We start from the raw sequence: 18,379 nt of genomic DNA, 5'->3' as shown, positions 1-18,379 counted from the left end.
AACAATAGCATCAAGAACGAAGGTTTAAATAAATAAATAAATGATAAAAAAATTGTTGAAACTAACTTTTCAAACACGAGAATGAAACGTTTTTTGATATATATTTCTTCGATCAATCCATAAATGTAAGGACACTCTCGAAAAATTTAGTGTGATTGCTGAACCAATAACTACATGAACTAAATCAGGGGTCGGCAACCTGTTTGTCCTTAAGGGCGCAATACTAAATTTGAAAATCACCGAGGGCGCATATTTTACAGATAATCAATGGGTATAAATAGACATTAAAAAAAAAAACAGATTTTTTATAACTTTATTTTGTTGGTGTCATACATAATGATACATATAATTCAGTGTGAAACTTGGGTGTCCATATTTTCAGCTAATTTCTTATAATTGGGGATATATTTAGAGTTCCCGGTCCTTAAACAATTATCTAAATGTGAGTCATTAAGCTTTGTTCGATATGTTGATTTCAAATATTTCATATTTGAAAACAAAGACTCGCAATTGTATATTGTTGCACAATATGAATAAATTTTTAGCACACATTTCCCTAAAATAGGATACTTATTTTCATCGACTAAGTTCCAAAACATTTTATCATTACTATGCGCTTTTAAAATAATATCACTTTGCAAGTTTATTATTTCTAATTCTAGATCTTCGATATTATGAAGATCGAAATACACTGAAACTATTTCAAGGACATCATCTTCAGTAACACTGAATGGATTTATGAAAAATCTTAGAACGGGTTCTAATGATGCAAAATCTTCAAATCTAGAAGAAAACTCTTCTATTAGCTTATCTATAATTTCTAAATATGATGTAGCAGTAAAATTTTCATTATTCAAATTTAAACTCTCAACAGTATATTTTATATTTGGGAAATGTGATAATGATTTTTTTCAATAGATGGGATTTCAACAACACTAACTTGCATTTGAATGCATTTACTGTGCTAATCATGTCAGAGATATGCTGATTTTTCCCTTGTATTTTTAAATTTAATTCATTCAACTTTGCCGTTATATCTGTCAGAAATCCGAGGTCGATTAGCCAATTCTTACTTTCTAATTGCTCGTAAAATTCGCCTCTTGATGCAATAAATTCCTTTATTTGTGGCAAAAGCATGATAAACCGCTCAAGTATTTTACCTCTGCTCAGCCACCTCACTTCAGTATGTAAAAGAAGATCTGTGAACTGAACGTCCTCGTCTTCTAAAAGTAATTTAAACAATCTGTGTTGCATAGCTCCCGATCTTATGGAATTAATAATTTTTGTTACTATCGTAAATACGTCTTGAAAACCGATTGTTTTTGCGCATAATATTTCCTGAAGTATGAGGCAATGATAAAAAATAAATTTCGGGAATAAGGAATCCTGTCTACATAAGGCAATAAATCCTTTTTTCTTACCAGTCATCGCTGGTGCCCCGTCTGTTGTAATTGACGATAACTTTTGTACAGGTAATTTTACATCTGTTATATACTTTTTAAAAGTAGAAAAGATATCTTCGCCTCTGGTGCTTCCCTTTAATGGCAGAACTTTAAGGAATTCTTCTTTTGTTGTAAAATCAGAAAATACCATCTTCACGCAAATTGCTAATTGTGATATATTTGTCACGTTAGTCGATTCATCCATCTGTAGCGGAAAAAAAATACAATTTTCCATATCATTTGCTAATTCTGCCTCCAAATTCTCCGCAATTACTTCAATTCTTCTAGTAACAGTTCGTGCTGATAATTGCAACGTGTTTATAGCTGAAACTATTTCCTTTTTATTTTTAAATTCCTAAAAAAGTGAATCAGCAGCTTCTACCATGGCTTCTTTCACTAATTCTCCATCTGTAAATGGTTTTTTATTCTTAGCTAGCAAATGCGATATTTTATATGACCCGATCATTGCTGCTTTATGTTGTTGCAGTGGTTCAGTAAAAAAATTTTGCTGGTTACTTATTGAAGATTTTAAAGAAATAATTTTTTTTCTTCTAATTTCAGAGTTCATTGGATAGTCAGTATCAAAATTGGTATGAACGGTCTTAAAATGTCGTTCAATATTACTTTTCTTGGGAATCGTAACACTATTATAACACAACAAACAAATACACTTCCCTTTGTAATCAACGAAACAATATAGATGTTCCCATTCATCGTTAAAATAATATGTTCTTTTTCTTTTACATTTATCCATGAAGGGTGTTAAAACACAAAAAACTAGAACTATAACAACTCTATTTTAAAAAGAAACACAACGTTATTAAACGTTTATTATTTAAAACATAACGAAAGCATAGCAAAGAAGCATTATACCAAAGATAAACAAACAGAAGCTCAAACATGAAAGCAAACTGAAACTAAAACGACAAGTTACAATACAGTCACAGTTAACCTAGCTGATGCGTCAGAAACTACATCAGTGGCGAAAGTAGATCACCCATCCAAACAAGATCACTGTTTAATTTAGGATCCAGTTCATCGCTTTCAACAAAGGGTTTTGAAAGAAAAGAATTATTTCGGATTACTTGGTAGTTTTAAATGCACGGTCTACGCGTGGTCTATTCGAAATACGATCACACACTAACAAAAAATACGTGCGTATTATTAGATACGCTCGAGGTAAGCAAACTGCTAATCTATGCACAATCCTAAACTCAACTGACTACTTGCTGTATATCGCCGTTTGACAGGAGGGACAAGAGTGAGTAAATCGCTCTGGCTATCATACATTTACATTAGTCCAGCGAGGGCGCATTAAAAATCGATCGGGGGGGGGCCGCGTTGCCTACCCCTGAACTAAATCATGTTACAAAAATAGGATGTAGGCTTCTTTTTGCGAAATGTGAGTGGATGTTGAAAGATCGAGTTTGGTATAGTATATCTTTTAAAAAAATATTAATTATAGCTCTTTTTACTTTTTCAGTACGATGGATACTTATCGAAAAATTGACCGTATCCAAACTTTTTTATGCGTGTATATGGTATGTATGTAGCATGCATGTATGTAGTAAGTATGCATGCATGTAGTATGAATACATGTATGCATGTGTGTATATGCAAGCATGCATGTATACTCACATGAATGCATGCATAAAGAGAAAGACTTACTCTTTATCCAGTCACTGTCCATTTTTTTTTCAGTGAACTTTGATATGAAAAAAACTGTTATGAAATGTAATCGACTTAAAGAAAGTTTTGGAGGAGGCCTGACATTAAAACAGCTCAGACATGGCTAAAGCAAAAGCTGCTTAGAAAGATAAGAGTTCTACCTTATATCTGAAATTATCGACTCCAAGCTCATTGAATTTTACTTTCTATTTCTTTTCAGTGAGTGTTTGTTTCTTTAATGTATCCTTATTGCATATCTTCGTGCTCAATTTCTTAAAGATCTAAGACAGAGTGAAAAATACGGCTTAGGAAATATCAGGAGTTTCGTGTTTTATTATTTAAAATTGCATTCTTTAAAATAATGTAAAACAATAGTGTGCATTGCAATTCAAAATATTTTATACTATTATTAAATAAAATAATAAAAAATAAACAAATTGATTTACAGATTCATTTAAAAAAGTGGTAAAAGTTGTGATCGGCTTATTACTATCACTGGTTACCCAATGCTTTTTTGTTTCTGGATGGACTCCGTTAAACATTTCAAATCATGGGTTGCAAAAACTGTCTCCATAGATGTTTGTCCTTTTTCATATCCTTGCCTATGTACATGTTTCACAAAATACTTTTCCTTCTTCACCATTCATATTTATATTAAAATCACAGTCAAGACAGTCATTATACGTTAGTAATAAAAAGAATATAAAAAATACTTTAAATTATTATTATTATGTAAGTACATTAAAAATGCCTGCTAGTGAAAATAAAAATAAAAACAGCAGCGATCACCATAGCAACGCATGCGTGCTGTTTACTATTACTCTTAAACACAGTTGAAAAGTATGTGGGCGCGAGAGCCATATCACTTGATGGGGTGAGGTTGAAAATACTTGGGAAGACATGCAACGTGTTACTGACGTTTAAGAAGAAGTTCTCCACTCTCTGCCAAAGTAAAATACTCCATACCGCCAGTTATCTTGAGTACTATCAATATTACGAGTTTAAAATATTTCAAACGTACGCGGAGGAAAAATGAAGGAATAGATATAATTTGTATGGGTGAGAAAAGTATAAAAATCTTACCTCTTTGAAATGAGAATGCTCCTTATTTCCATAGCAACAGATGATCACAGACTTACGGCAGGAGCAGTTCTTTCGTTCAACAAACAGTACCTGTAAACAGAGTGCTTGTTTCGTATTTGTATTTTGTACTTATAATCGAATATTTGCTCGTTTTTCATTTAAATATATATTTTTATATCTGATTATTGTCTCCCCCACTCCTTATCTTTACGACTAATTCATTTTTTATTATTTAACTTCAGTCTGAATTTGTACCTTCATTCCATATTCGTACATATTTCCATTTTTATTCTTTATTTTTGCTGCGTATTTCTTAACATTCACGGCGCTTTTCTTTCATTTGCAAAAAAGTTCTCAGTGTGTGAAGTATTTTGTCCATAATATATCGCGCCTAATAATTGAAAACTTTTATTTGCATCTCTTATACTCGAGAAGAAAGTTTATTGAACTTTCTCGTTCGAGATTTAAGATATTTATACACATATATTAAATTTCTTAAATAAGAATTTTTTCTTTTAAAAAAAAATTAAGAATAATAATATTGAGATAGAATAGAAAATATCTCTGGTGTATTCAAGAGGATGTAACTGAAGCTTTATTTCTGTAAGATTTGACGAAAACTGATAACGATATCGAGCATGAAATTTATTTATTGCTTATTTCTTGAAATGAAATCTGAGAAACGTCGCATCCACTGCTGAACCCTATTTTGGAGTCCAAATATTTTCCATTGATATTTTGTAGATTCCAAAAAAAAAAGACTTTTTTTTATTATTATCCAGTGAATAATATCGAATTTCAATATACAAAATAAAGTTCTTGACAATACAATATGTTTATTTTTTTTCGCCAAAAATCTGATTTTTTTTCAAAATTATATATATAAATTTATTTTTTTTAACTCGATAATAAATTTCGTATAATTTCTTATGGATATATTCATGTACTATAGCATGCAAAAAATAAGTAAATATAAATGATTATTGAGAAAGCATCTATGTAAGAAACATTATGTATTGCGTTCTGATGCTTAGTCTTCGAAGATACTCCTGACTTATTGAATTAATGAGTGAGTAAAATTATGGAGCATTTTTTAATTAATTATTGATGAACAATTCTTCTGATTCCCATAAATTCTGGAATGAGACTGCCGATTGATTCATAGAATGATCCAATCTTTGTTGTTTGTGATTGAGATAAATTTATGCAGACTTTTCTAAGGGGTATAACTTAGATTTTAATAAATAATCAAAAGATTTTTCAATTAATTTTAAGCTCGGTACTCTAAATTATTTCTTTAATTTTTTCCCTTTTGATAATATAAAGTAAATTTTACATTCATCGTAGTTCCATTTCCATTTACCCATTATAAATTTAAAAGTTTAATCTGAATTTATTTGTTATTGAAATATTTCCGACATTTTGCGAGCAATTTTATCTGGGATTTCGCTTCGTAGAAATAATCTAACTTTGACAAAGTAGATTTCTACTTTTATAAATGTTGGAGCTAAAATAAAATGCTCCTGCAGTCAAGTTTTCATGTCTTATCTTAACTGTAACTAATTCATAATAATCTACGTTTGTTGTGAGTTGACTAGAATGTGTGGGATGAGAAGCAGAAATCGACATCACGTACGGGTCACCGATGTGGGGAGTTAGTTATCGACCATGTCAACCTTCATCTATGAAGAGGTACCCCACCACAGAATCGAGTTATCTCAAATTTATATACTTGTGAATTGGAATTGTATATTTGTAGTGGTAGATGCACTACAGTTCTCTCCCACCAGACTTTTTTCTGTGATAGAATTCGATGAACGGCATACCACTTGTTTTGTTAGAGCCGGGAGAGCTGTATTAAGATCACCGTACTTTTTGAGGGCTGATAAGGTGAGCTGTATTAAGTTCACGGTCGTGATAGCTCCTTTGTTGCCACTGGAAGTCGAGTAAATACGTTGTACGGTATGTGGGATCGAGACTGAGTAGCAACAGCGTGAGGAGGTGGATAATGTGGCAGTCACAAGTATCAAGCCAACTGTTCAATGCGGATCATCCATTGAAGTAGGCGTGTTCAAATCGTAGTGGGCGTTTCTGCCAAGGTATGCGTGTTCACATCACGTCCGAAAGTTCCAAATATGGGGAGAGTAGTTATGGACATTGTCTACCTTCATCTATGAAAAGGTAACCCACCATAGAATCGAGTTAACACGTCTTGTATGCTAGGAAAATGGAATTACATTTTTGTAGTGGTATATACACTGCAGTGCTCCCCCACCAGAATTTTATCTGTGATAGATTTCGATAAACAGGGTACCTTTCCATAAATGACGGTAAAAAATTGCCGATAGCAACCAACTCTACAAATGTAAACAAAAAGCATTTAATTTTCAAACTTCATAAAGTAGGAATACTTTACTATAGTAGGAATACTTCATAAAGTTACAATACTTTAACCGCTTCTCTGATTATCCCGAATTAACTCGGGTATGTATATATTGCAAATATTTATTATCCCGAGTAAACTCGGGCATAGAAGAGTTCGTCAATGCGATTTTTTTTATCACGATTTTATTCGGTCGGAAGAGAAACAAAAAATAATAATTATCTGCTTTGATAAGTTTGCCGATTTTTGTTTAGGAGTTTTACTATTTGTGGGACTGCAGACGTGTTTTGTACAATTGTACAGGGTGTTCCAAAATTCTCTTTACAACTTCAAAAATTCATAACTTCGAAAATAAACAAGATATTTATATTCTGTCTTTTGCGTGTATTACTGCAACTAATAAAGTTTTGTTTAGTTCACTTCAACATGCGCACCATTGGTGGCCCTAAGCACTTCCAGTCTGTAATCAATTTCAAGCCAGGTGATGTAAAGATAATTTTGGAACACCCTGTATATACGATAGTTGATGAATTTACAGATAAAAAAAAAGAGTAAAAAAAATAGCGTTCGTGAGCGAAGGTTAAAGTAATGCAGATGATTTTTCAGATGAAGATATGAACAAATACAAAGACTCATATTTAACTTTTTTCATTTGCTCGAGATCATTTGAGATAGTAAACTGATGGTATATTAAATATTTTTTACACAAAAAAATTTTAAATGTCAACTTAGAGCTTGTGTATTATGTTTTGTTTAAGGTCCCCGTATTTATGAATGAAATAAAAAAATATGTTGACTGTTTGCATTTTTTTTTTCAAAATAATTAGTTAGGGAAACACGGTTAAATGAACTAAAAATGTTTAAAAAAAAGGGGGGGGGGACTTTTTTTGAATAATTTTAATCGTTTACTATTTTGAGTAAATATTTATAAAAACAAGTCTTCAAATAGATTCAAAAGGGCGAGAAAAAAATTATTAATTTAATAAAAACTCAGGAATGGATTTAGATAAACGGTCAAATTATAGAACTCACTCAAATTACTGAACTAAACGTTTAATTTAAAGTTAGTTTGCATGCAAATAATTACTTTTAGGGTGTCTTCGACAAAACTTGTTTCGTGTAAAATAAGCTTTAGTACCATAATGAAGATAATTATACGTATTTTGGACTAAAGTCTTCAACTTTCAAGAAACTTTCCTAGATAACAGGCTTTTACCGAGACAGGATAATCGGATTTACCTCTAAGTAAGTTAAACGGCGTTATATTCATTCTCATAATAGCTTTTCATGTCGCTCTCTTAACTAGGATGAAAACTTCCAATACTCGCGCTTCAAATGATTCAGTAAAAAATGAATAAGAATGGGAAATATTTTCATTCAATTATTTATTTTTTACAATATTTGATAATTTTTTTGTTTCAGTTTTAAAATAATTACAATAGTATGTTATACTGTATATTGCAAAATATTAAATTACTACATTGTGATAGTTACATTAAAAAGTATCAAAATTCGATCACGAGATCTATATTCCGTTTCAAATTCCGTTGCGTCATAGGATTTAAGTAATCATCCACAACTGCATATACAGAAACCGGTTTGCACTTGTTTACGTTCCTGTATCAATGGGTTAACATAGTAATGCAATACGTTAAAAATAAATACAAATGGGAGGTATATAAAAAATCTCCTGAATAAAAACCCATTACATGTGTGTTTAACTATAAAAGTATTGTCTATAAATTCGTGCAAAAAATGTCATCATTAAAACACTACAGGGCGTCTAGTAATTTGATCTAATTATTATAATATACTAATATAATGCTTGATATAATAAGTATTTAATATTTATATAATATATCGTCTAGTTTATCCTATCGTTGAATTTATATAATCTATCGTGTCATTTAACCCATTGATACACTAAAGTAAACAAGTGCAAACCGGTTTCGGTCGTGCAAAAGCAATAAAGCTGTATGGTATCAAATGATAATGAAGATTTTACATAGAATCTTATAGTGTGTCGAATAATTTGGCCAGGGACTGTAGATATATAGAATATACGGAGTTTTTATTAACATACTTCAAATCAAAATGTATTTTTTTAAAAACAGTTAAGGACATTGATAAAGGTAACTTTTTGACTTCAGTGAAGCTCGAATTATCTTTATTTTAGTCTAAATTAATGCATCTAATATTAACTTAAAAAAACTAACTGTTTTGGGATAAATATAATATCCCGTTTTCCTTAATTCTTTTGCCCAATTAACAACTCTTATTTCCGACTTGCTACATTGACCGTCTCTCAGTTCAGCTACGAAATAAAAACAAAATATTAATATGTTTCTTGTTTCTAATCATAACAATAGTATCGCATAAATCAGAGAAATATCCTTTTCTGCTTTAATCAGCCTATTGAATGCATTACTTCAAAGCAGAAAATGTAATCGGAATAATAAGCTTTTCTTCGAAGAAACATTCTTTTCTATTAAGAGTGTTCTCTCCAGATAAGATGGATTCTTCAAACTTTGATTGTATTCCTGCAATAAGAAGTGACTCTCTTATTTTTATATATAATTAATATTTTTCATCCTAGATAATTCTAATTAATTTATTTTGACGCGAACAAATTTCTCGCTTATATTTGAAAAGAATTAAATTCATTCGAAAATGCATTAAAATGCTAAAGTACGAAAATAAAATCAAAAATTCGATCTAAAATTGCATTATTTAGTTTAGAGATAAGTTTGAACCTGTCAATCAAACCTATCTATAAACTTAAAAGTATACATTTTGATGGATCTTACCCGCATTTGCGTCGCATGCAGATTAAGGCCGCGGAAACCTTCCATGGTTAACCTGACGGCAAGGTGACACTAACCCATGATCCGGCCAGTCGACCAGCCGTCGCTGGGATTCGAATCCGGTTCACCTCATTGGAAGGCGAACGCTATATCCAATCGCCTAAGCCACCGGTATACCTGCTTAATTTATTAACGTAAAGCCACCGATAAAAGCAAAAAACGACACTAAAAAAGAAATAAAATTATTTTGGCTTTATTTAATTGTGTTGGTAGACACCTTTCAATTTAGTGCAAAATTTTATTGTGTTGTTCTGTATCATCAGCATTGGCACGACAGCCCTTTGTGAGCCTGGGCCTTCCTCAGAAGCTTTTCCCATTCTACCCGTCTCCCAGCAATTGATTTCCAGTTCTTTAATTCTGTTCCTTATTTCTGGAATGTTCTGCATACTGATTTATTAATTATTTCTTTTTTTTAAACCCATACGAGGAACGATCGTTTAGGTAGAACTAATATAAGTATTACTTCTCTGATAATATCTAAAAAGTGTAAAAAAAAATGCATAACATAAAAATGAAATTCGCTGTCAACCTATTTGAAAGCTTTCCTATAGTCTTTAGAAAAAGCAATTTTAAGAAATAAAAACTTAAATAAATAAAACGAAGAAAGTTGCGTACATTTTTTTTTTAAAAAACTTTCAAATCCCATAATAGAATCTCTCAAAATTTCAATCTAAGGTTAAAAATATTTTCAAAACGCATTAGAATAGTACAAAAGTAATATCTTACGTAAACAAATTTGCTCTACGGCTTCATGAAATGACAGCAGTAAAAATTCCTGTTCCAACTCTTGAACAATAATATAGTTTGTGTAGTTAAGTCAGAACTGATTCTTTAACTTTTGGTATAGTACTTGAAACAAAGAATTGAATTAAAAATTCTTCATCTTGGTTCCCCTCCAGAAACAAATAAATGTAAGTTTTCTGGAATGATTCCAACAAAAGTTAAACTCGAGAAAATAGCGAAAGATAAATCAGTAGCAATCAAATAAAGAACGTAATTTAATTGGTGATTTAACTTTTCTTTTCAAATAATAATATATTATAGAAATATCAAGTTGTCAAGAAATTGTTCTTGCTTAAAGAAATGACTATTTGTGGAAGAGGTTACGATGAATTACCATGAGCTGAAAATGTTGATTGATGTAGTTACAATTGTCCATATATTGTTATTAACAAGCAATTTTATTTAACAAAAATCGTAAATTGCTTAATAAAGAATCAAATTAGAATAAAAGAAAAGCTTTATTTTTTACATTCATGTTGAGCTCCAAAGTAAAGATTAATCTCAATTTTTAATATAAATTTAAATTATCAAATTATAAATTTGGAAAATGGCCCTGAGGTTGTGACTGCAGACGGGAATCAAAAAATCAATCCACCAAGACATCAATAATGCGAGTATTATGTATACGTTAGAAATGGCTAAGATTTTTTGGAGCAGGTAATTTGTACCTGTTATTTAATCATTCCTGTTATAAAAATATCAGGTTACTTCCAGAGGCCTGTTTCAAAATACTAGACAAAAATTTTAATTCAATTATCTTGCCTAAAATTTATTTTTCAATATTTTTATGATGTTTAAATTGTTTTTTAGCCATATCTGTACAGTTTAAAATAAGAAGAAAAAAAAGGAAAATAAGTTTTATTAATGCGATTGATAGAGGGGCGTCGCCAGACATTGCGATGGGCCCTACAAGTTTTCTATTTCTGCTAAATCTCTAACAAAGTAGATAACTCTGAAACTAGTTATATTTTTTTATTTAAATAACTCTAAGGGATGTGTTTTTTCTTCCAATTTATTTTCTAAAATGGACAAAATAAAATTTTTATTCCATTATTATAATTTTTAGAGCTGTTTTAAATTTGATAATTTAACGAGTTACTTTGCTGAAATCAAATGTTTTTATACAGCCTATTTTCTAAAAATGTTTTTATTTAGCTTATTCCCTTTAGTTCAATAGTTTGTATCTCTTTACATAGTTTCTTTTATTTATTTATTACTTTTATTTTATTTTGCATGGTGCCACTAGAACTGCAATCATGAACATTGCCTAGGCAATCTTGCATATGTTTGGGGAAAAAATTCTACGATAGGGAAATCTTAAATTCTTTTTATTTAGGAACAATATACATTGCAATATTACAAAACTTTTTTAAATTCTCTAAGCTTTCTCAATTATTTAATGCTTGTTAAAACGATGCAAGTTTTGAAAAAAAAAATTTTCTGTGTCACTCATTTTTCCTTAAAATGCATTTTAAAAGAACTATATTTTGTAACAAAAATTATTGTTTCTATTAATATTCATTATATTTGATTACAATAACGAAAATGCTTTTGGAAGTATTTTCGACCATCAGAAATTACTTATGAATTATAACTTTTGAACTGTCTGATCTACTAAAGTATAATCATGAAAAGAAATATATATATATATACATAAAAAGGATGAAATATAGTTTTTTCACCGAGCCTATAAACAATAGAGAATAAAAGATAAATTAGTATATAATTGCTTTCATATTGTTTAAAAAATTAACAAGAAAAAAACTTCGCGATATTTTTAACAACTTTGTCAAATTAATAGAAAAATATGTAACTGCTTCAAAAATACCTGCCATTCTAAAGTATGTTTCAAATATAAAAAAGTTGAATTTTTTTTCGTAGACCTGTTATTTTGGAACATGTATTTGGAACAGGTATTATTTTGTATCGTAACAGCTGTAACCTGCTATTTGAAAATACTTGTTATTGCCCATCACTAATATACGTGAGGAAGGTTTTCGGAAAGGAATCCATGTATTGGCTATTAATTGATTAAATTTAATGCCAAGGCTCTTTTACTAAGCCTTACGCATTCAAATCTGTTGGCGGAAAAGAAAGCGTGAGAAATAATAGAGATTTTTAATGAAATCAAAACGTTTAACAACCCTATAACGGCTTTTCGAATTCAGTCATATGTAGTGAGGCATATGTAGTGAGACATATGTAGTATCAGTATGTTGTGTCAGGCATATGTAGTGAGAATCTCTAGAAATAGATTTTATTCTGCAATCAATTCAAGGTTGAGGTAAAAAAAAAAGATTGCAGATTATATTAATGATTTGTATTTATTGATAAAGTATTAAATAAGATAATGATTTGATTTTTAAATGTTAGGAAATATGTTGTGAATAATTTCAGCTTCACAGAAGTAATAATAAAATAATTATTTCAAGAAAAAGTGAAAAATTATTCCAAAAAATTTTTCTGTTGGGCAGCTTCCATACACATTGAGATAATTCTTTTTTTGAGTTTTGGTTTTCTTGTTAAAATCACACTAGAGAAAACTCGAGTGGAAGACAATATTGGCCCAAGCGCGCTGTAAGCTATCACAATGTAAATTGGAGGGCATTTGGTTTTAGTATGCTCCCCAATTACCCAACCATGTGTGGTCTTTTCCAAAAACATATACAGAACCGCGATGGCTGAGGTGATAGAGCGTTCGCCTTCCAATGAGGTGAACCGGGTTCAAATCACAGCCATAGCTGTACTATACGAATTCCGCATCCAGCTTGCACTGACTACAGTGCTGACGTGAAATATCCTCAGTGGTAGACGGATCATGGATTTAAGTCCCTTTGCCGTCAGGCTAACTCTGGGAGGTTCTCGTGGTCTTCCTCTCCATGTAACGTAAATGCGGGTTAGTTCCGTCAAAAAGTCCTACACAAAGGCAAATTTTTCCCTTTGCTTGATCTATGCTAATTCCTTTGTCTTCTGGATTAGGATCAAAATGACAAGGCTACGGAGTTGAACATTAGTAGTCGTAAACCCAAAAAATTGGGTCGTCTGTTCAACGACGGTTGAAAAAAAAATGCATATACAGTGAAAACTCGATGTAAACACGGAATTCCACTATTACGTCAAATTTCTAAGTCACCTTCCACCGTTACAGTAAAAACCATTTTAGGTTAATACGTTTTTCTGTTGTTTAAGTAATCAATAATTATAGAAAAAAATATTAAAATGCAAATTTATTTTTATCAACACAAAGAATAAAATCTGGTAAAATTACAATACTTTATAGTAATGCCATTTCTGGTAAAAAAAGAAAAAAAAAACTAAATTTTGGTTATAAAAAACACAAGATATGGTATTTAAACTATTCATTTTGTAATTTTTCCGTTCACATAATAACATTTTACGGGAAATTCTGATTTTCAAAATCCCGCCCTGGACTGATCGTAAATATACGGTTCCCAGTAGAACACCAGGGTCAAGCATCACTGGTTGTGGTCTGTAAGCGGATGGGTGACCACTTTGATCAACCAGTGTAGGGATCGAGGGTGCACGGTATGGGTCCTCGTTAAGTTTTATCTAACTGTTCTTCCTTAAAGTGCTCGACTTCGCTTGCAGGTTGTCGGACTACCAAAGCAGGGAGGTCATACCCTCTGCAGAGGATCAAATTTGCAATAGCATGTCTTAGGATCATCCTCAGGGATGTTTCCAAGACCAAGGCTAATAGCCCATTGTGCAGCTCTAGTGTGACGTAAATAAAGTACATAACTACCTAATTTTTAAAATTTTAGTTCGTATTATCACGTATGGGGTACAAAATAGAAAACTGAAAGAAAAAAAATTAAATAAATAAATGGTTTTTATCCCATACTCTAAGGTAGTCATGATTAAGTTGCCAAATGCAACCAAATTTTGTGGCTTATTATTTTTTTAATTTCCAATGAGCTGCACAATCAGTCTTGCCGATTATGCCTAGTGCGTTCTCCAGAGGTGGTATCCACTTTTTCAGGACCACCACAACGGGTGAGATACCGTTGGTCATGTTAATTTTGGACATCCAGTTTCTGCCACACTAGATGGCAGCACCGAGACTATTTGGATGCTAAAGTGCACTAGGAATTTAATTTTGTAGCTTATTATAAAATTATATTTTAAGGATAATTTTAACAAAATCATTACCAAAGCACTTCGGTAAAAATGATTGAGCTTTTTGGGGTTCCCATAAAAGACTAAGAAACAAGATAAATTTTGCTCTATTTTTTTCCTCTTTTGAGTATATTTTTTTTATCTCAGTTGCATCAATATCGAAAAAAGAGCTTTCGACAATTTTTAAAATTTCAGCCTATTTTATTAAAGCAATATGTGGGCGAACAGAAGCTAATTTATTTATTTTTCCTTACAAAAGACAATTTCTTTTGCTATTTTTAGAAATTTTCACTTGTGAAGAATGTTAATCACATTCTTTTCAAGTCCTCTTATTCCTTTTCTTGCCAACTTACTGTTTTAAAAATCAACATACACTGTTACAAATAACCTTAAACGGTATTACCTTTGCTTTTTTGCAAATTGTCATTACAATTTTAAAAACTTATTCAAACATTTCTGTCATTCTTAAATTACAGGGCTATTTAATTTAATCTGTTGGAAAAAAACAGCCCATTGAAAATCAAAATAGTTGTTTGAAATAAAAGAAATCGTAAATATTAGGTCGAGACATAAGTAACTCTCGATGCAGTTAAGTAGAAATCTATTGTTCGTATCTATCTACTATGAGTAACCATAACAACCGGTTTTTGTCTTCACTCTATGAACGAGGCTTCAGTTAGTCTTTTGTCAATGGTTTTGTTCGTTACACGTTACATTAAACTGGTTTCTTTTAACCTCTGAATTCAAACATATTCGTCAATGCCTTGGGAATTTAAATAAGGCAATAGTGCAAAGGCGACAGTTGAAAAAAAATATGCAATGTATATGGTAAGGGACTAATAACTGATCGGGCAGTTAGAAATCAGTTTGTTAAATTCCGTTCTGTAGATACGACCTTAAAAGACGAACCGAGGGTGGGACGTCCTTCCGACTTTGACGACAACCTTTTAAAGGCAATATTGGAGCAAAATCCACGTCAACCAACGTAGTATAGCAGAAGGGTTGAATAGATCACAATCAACGGTTTTATTTTATTTTATAACCGTCGACGAACAATCGACCTAATTTTTGGGTTTACGACTGCTAATGTTCAACTCCGTAGGCTTGTCATTTTGAACCAATCCAGAAGACAAGGAAACTCCTGGATCAGTACCCCCAGAGGTATTGATTTGTCATGGGAACATGTAGGACTTTGCGACTCGACAGATTTAATGTGCATCAGTCACCATTTACTTTACGTCTTCGATCAAAGGGGACAGAACCCATGAACTCTCTGACATGGGCCCAGTGCCCTACTAACTAGGCTATCCCGGCCTCCACAATCAACTGTTAACAGCCACCTGGAAAAATTAGGGAAAGTCAGCAAGTTTGAAGTATGGGTACCTCACAATCTCAGGGAACAGAACAAAGAAGATCGCCACAAGTCTGCTCACACGAATAAACAGGATTGTAACAGGATATGAAAAATGGACAATATAGTCTGCAAAAGACAGTGGATTGATAAGGATAAACCACCCTTACCAGATCCGAAAACAAACATCCATGACAAAAATATTGTGTGCATGGTGTTATTGTCAAGAAATATTTCACAACGAGTTGTTGAAGTCGAATTTAATGATTACTGCTGGTAGATACGTTCAGCAGTGGCAAAGAGTGCAAGAGAAACTCCATGAAAAACTTCCTGCACTCGCCAATCGCAAAATAGTCATTCTTTTACACGACAATGCACTGCAACATACAGCAAGGGTGACTCAAGAAAAAATTCCTGAGCTTGGATGGTCTGTTTTACCACATCCACCTTACACCCCTGATCTTCCCCCGACAGACTACCACCTTTTCTGTTCCTTACAAAACTTTTTGAATGAAAAAACCCTCCATTCTGAAGAGCAAGTCAGGCAGGCTGTCCGTCCAAACTAACCACATTTGACAAGGAAGGAATTGATAAACTGTCAGAAAGATGGGAGAAGATTATAGATAGTAGTGGCGAATACATAATAAATTAATATAATTTTGTTATTCAATGAGAGAAAAATAGATGTCTGATAAAAATAACGGAAGTTACTTAAGACTCGACCTGATATATCTAGTGGTTGAGGATCAAATCAGCTATAATGAAAAATATATCTGTTATTATGACAAGTCGATGTAACGGACCTTTCTTACATAGGTTTTTGAATCAACAGAACGTGTATTTTACGTAAAGTTAAGAACTTTTGAATTTTGTAATAATTAAGTTTAAAATTCCATGACCATCCATTTGTGTTTTATTTCATAAATTTTAATATCAATAAATTACAGATGTAATCAGCTCACAATTCAAATAGTCCATCACTTGCACCGTCCGAATTCCTATTTTTGTTTTCTCAAACTTACTAAAACTCACTTTAGAAATGATTAACCTGCGGCCAATAATTAAAGATCAAGTCTCCGTGGAACTGTTTTCCGGAAATGTTGCCCGCAGCTTTCTGGAAAAGTTTCTTATCAATCGCAGTCCCTAGAGGTCCCCCATCCCCTTCCTTTTTAATACTTACAGAACTAATTTGAGTTCTAGAATTTTCGGATGAAAGCTTGATTTCAGATATACTGAGAGAACTAATGACTTGGTTTTCGGTCATTGCGGTAGAAACATAAAAGGAGAAAAATCGGTTGATCATCCGCTTGAGTGAACTTCTCGATTTGAAATTTCCAGTCCTAATACAGAAAAGAATATTTTCTGTTCGAATGAAGAAGAAATAAAAGGGTGAAATCAAATCTCAACCAGTTTCTAAGTTTAAACATTCTTAATTACTTCTCATAATAATCGATCTAAAATTCCTCAGAATTTAGTAAATCTATATCATCATCGTTACAATCAAATTTTAAATACAGTGAAGGTAAGTTTCAATGACAATTCATAATAGCAGACGAAATCATCTTGGTTGCGTCGTTAATACCAAATACAAATTTTTTAATGTTAAATTGCAATAAAAAGACTAAAAAGTGAATGAGACACATGTATCTGCTTTTCTTTTATTTTGAACCATTATTTTGGTTTGAAGAACATATCTAGAGGTGCACCTTTTTTCGCATTGTTGCATAACCATCTAAAATGTAGGAGTAGGGGAGAGTGGGGTCAATTGTAACATTTTTTACTTAACTATTTTTAAATAACAAAAAATCCAAAATATTATTAGTATTAATTGACAGACGAATAAAGTAGACTATCCTCTACTAGAAAAAAAAATAAATACCTTATTTTAAATGTTATTATATTAGTTATTAACAATTTTTGACAGTCGTGCACTTGTTACAATTGTCCACACTTACGGGGTCAATTGTAACAGTTCATAAATTCAACTAAAACATAGTTAATTATACATATTATCATAGTTGTGATATATTTTTTATTGATCAAAATAGTAGTGATACTTTAGGAGTAAAAATAATAATGAGTGGAGACCTAAAGGGTTAAACTTTTAACTTTAAGGGTTTAAAATTTTTAATTTATGCTGTGAAAGGTGACAAATAAAATAATGCACATGCAACATAGTATAAATGATATAGGAAACTATTGGTGGTTCTTAAAGAGTTAAGTAATGGTTTGTTAACATAAGATTATTTATTTACAGTTGTTACAATCGTCCCTTTACTTATTGTTACAATCGTCCCCAAGACGCCATTTCAGCTTCATTTGTTAAAAACAATGCTAGTTAATTAACAAAACTAATCTCTTTTTTTTAATGTTAATCAAGGTGTCCACTTACATATTCAGTTAATAATTTTTATTTGTTTAAACAAAATTACTTTGTTACAATATAATATTCTAATACCAAAAAAAGTACTTACGTAGCGTGAAAATATCTTTTGTGATGTAACTCTTTCAAAAGTACATAAAAATGGTTGCCAGCAGGGGTGTACATGTAGATTTATTAAATACACCTTGTGCGCCACCTAGGAACCAAATCTAGAACACGACACTCGAAATTTTTGCTCTGTTACAATCGTAAGCTGTCACAATTGACCCCACTCTCCCCTATTAT

General features: G+C 31.6%; 1 protein-coding gene across 5 annotated transcripts in view; it reads right to left on the bottom strand.

Moving 5' to 3' along the window:
• LOC107453173 (histamine H1 receptor) overlaps positions 1–18,379 on the bottom strand; it is a 434,537-nt gene that overhangs the window by 277,215 nt on the left and 138,943 nt on the right. For 3 of the 5 annotated variants that reach the window (XM_087153199.1, XM_087153196.1, XM_043047828.3), the window contains exon 2: positions 4,194–4,283. The exons of 1 other annotated variant lie outside the window; for it this stretch is intronic. The gene's annotated coding sequence lies outside the window, so the exon portion shown is untranslated. Of the gene's footprint in view, positions 1–4,193; positions 4,284–10,166; positions 10,306–18,379 lie in introns of those variants that run through there. One more of the 5 variants, XM_087153198.1, reaches the window with a different exon arrangement.

This window comes from Parasteatoda tepidariorum, chromosome 10 (assembly GCF_982258835.1).
Source record: "Parasteatoda tepidariorum strain Cologne lab strain chromosome 10, Ptep-v5.0, whole genome shotgun sequence".
Classification (NCBI taxonomy): domain Eukaryota; kingdom Metazoa; phylum Arthropoda; class Arachnida; order Araneae; family Theridiidae; genus Parasteatoda; species Parasteatoda tepidariorum.
Note: the sequence above shows the minus strand (reverse complement) of the source record. Positions and strands in the feature narration are given on the sequence as shown.